Genomic DNA, 2527 nt, shown 5'->3' with positions numbered 1-2527 from the left:
AAAGAAAAGAAAATACCTCAAGGATATGCCCACAGGCCAGTCTGTTCCAGGCACTCTCCCACCCGAGACTCCTAGGTAACTAAGGCTGTGTTCAGGAAACTAGGAGACCCTTCCTCAGTGTGCCCAGACGGCAGTGAATGTATATGCACTTGAGGCTGGCCCGGTCTACTCAGAGAATGACTCTGTCTAGGAGGCCAAATCCTAACCCTGGGTATCTCATCCCCAACACTTCCAATTGCCACCATACTAAGTCCCATCTCCTGATGGATAAGGGCTGAAGTTTTAGAGTCATACGGATCTGGTCTGAGACTGGCCAGGCAAGCCAGAGAGCTCAGAAGCCAGGAACAGGTGCAGAGACGCCAACCAGAGTGGCTTTGCCCTTATCCCACAGAAGGGAGAGGGATCTGGCTATTAGAAGATAGCATTTCATTGGCTCGCTTCCGTCTTCCAACTGGTCCAAATGGGGTGACCTAGAGGAGTCAGAGACATTAGGAAACTGGTTTGCCGAGTTAATGCCCAGACCCAGCGTTGCTATTACTGATCTGTAAACCCTGGATGGTTGGCTGCTCTACCTAGTGGTTCAAGGACCAGGACTCCAGTGAGAGGTCTGTGGTGGATACCAGCACTCAGAAGACTGAGACAGGACCATGAGTTCAAAGCTAGCTTGGGCTACCTAATGAGACCTTATCTTAAAAGAAAACAAGAGCCAGGGGTGGTGGTACATATCTTTAATCCCAGAACTTGGGAGGCAGAGGCAGGCAGATCTCAGGGTTTGAGGCCAACCTGGTCTGTGGCATGAGTTCCAAGACAGTCAAGGCTACACAGAGAAAACCTGTCTTGGGAAAAAAAATGGAAAAAAAAAAAAAGAAAAGAGGGCGGGCAGTGTTGTATACTTTTAATCCCAGCACTCGGGGCAAAAGCAAATAGATCTCTGTGAGTTTGAGGGCAGCCTGGTCTACAGAGCAAGTTCCAGGGTGGCCAGGGCTATACAAAGAAGCTGTCTCAAAAACAAACTAACAAAAAAATAAATAAATAAAGAGAAGAGAAGGAAGAAAAGAAAACGGGAAAAAGATGGCTGATACCTCACTCTGGCCCTGTTCTACCCCTGAGAGCAGCCGTGGGTCCCCTCACCACCTCCACAACCATGCTTCCACCTCCCACTTCACTCAGTCCAGCTTCCCTGTCTGCAAACTGAGAGGGTGTGCTAGGTCCTAGGCTTCCAGAAGGTTCTCCAGACTGCTTCGGCAAACCGTGGGGGTGGAGAGAGACGCACTTTGCCTTAAAAAGAATTCCTGATTTTGTAGACATTTCTGTGAAAGTACATGTGCCAGGGCTCTGTGTAAATTGCCTCTCACTCAAGGTAAGACTTGCGCTGTGTCCTGAGCCGCGCTCCCCTGTCCACCCATCTTCTCTAGGCACTCTGAGCTTCTTGTGACTTTGCAAACCTGAAGAGCTCTTTAGCGGGTTCCGGAGTGGGCCACTCTTTCCTGAGACCTGTTCATCCAGGTCCAGCCCAAATGTCGCCACCATGCAGCCCTCACCGTTCCCAGGAGTGCACCATCCTTCCATCCTAGCGGTAGCCACCAGCTGCTGGGGAGCTTTGGCTAATCATGGAGCACCTGCGCTCCAGAGGGTCCGTGAGTTCTTTCACCTGATGACATAGTCACCCTCTTAGCCTATGTATAGATGGCTGAAACAGGAAGTGGGAGGTGGGAGCATAGTGGTTAGGGGTTGGCAGGATACTAGGAACAGGAAGTCCACTTCTACATAGAAGTACATTCTGGAATGTTGGAGCAAAGACAGAATCAGCTAATGACACATATCCTTGTAAAGAAGAAAAGAAAGATCTGGAGAGATGGCTCAGGGTGAAAAGGTCTTGCTGCTCTTGTAGAGGACAGGGTCTGGTTCCCAACACCTGTACGGTGACTCACAAGCATCCAAATTCCCACGTTCAGGGGATCTGATGATGCCCTCTTCTTCCCACCTCAGTTACTGTATGCATGTGGTGCACATACATACGTACATGAAGACAAAATGTACACCTAGGATAAAAAAATAAATCTCGGCCAGGTGGTGATGTCATTGCTCACCTTTAATCCCAGCACTCGGGAGGCAGAGACAGGCAGATCTCTGAGTTCGAGGCCAGCCTGGTCTACACAGCAAGTTCTAGGATAGCCAGAGTGGTTACACAGAGAAAACATGTCTCAAAAAAAAAAAAACAAAATAAATAGATAAACCAACCAACAAATAAATAAGAAAGTGAGAGATGAAGACTGCCTCTTAATTTTTTATCTCACTCATTCCTTCCAGAAAGGGTCCATGAACCCGGGGACTCTGTCTATGTTGTCACTGTCATGTTTCCATCACACGTGTGCCTTTTTTTTAAATGTTTATTTATTTATTATGCATACAGTATTCTGTGTATATGCCTGCACGCCAGAAGAGGGCACCAGACCCCATTACAGATGGTCGTGAGCCACCATGTGGTTGCTGGGAATTGAACTCAGAACCTCTGGAAGAGCAGACA

Source organism: Microtus ochrogaster, chromosome 10 (assembly GCF_000317375.1).
Source record: "Microtus ochrogaster isolate Prairie Vole_2 chromosome 10, MicOch1.0, whole genome shotgun sequence".
Taxonomy (NCBI): domain Eukaryota; kingdom Metazoa; phylum Chordata; class Mammalia; order Rodentia; family Cricetidae; genus Microtus; species Microtus ochrogaster.
Note: the sequence above shows the minus strand (reverse complement) of the source record.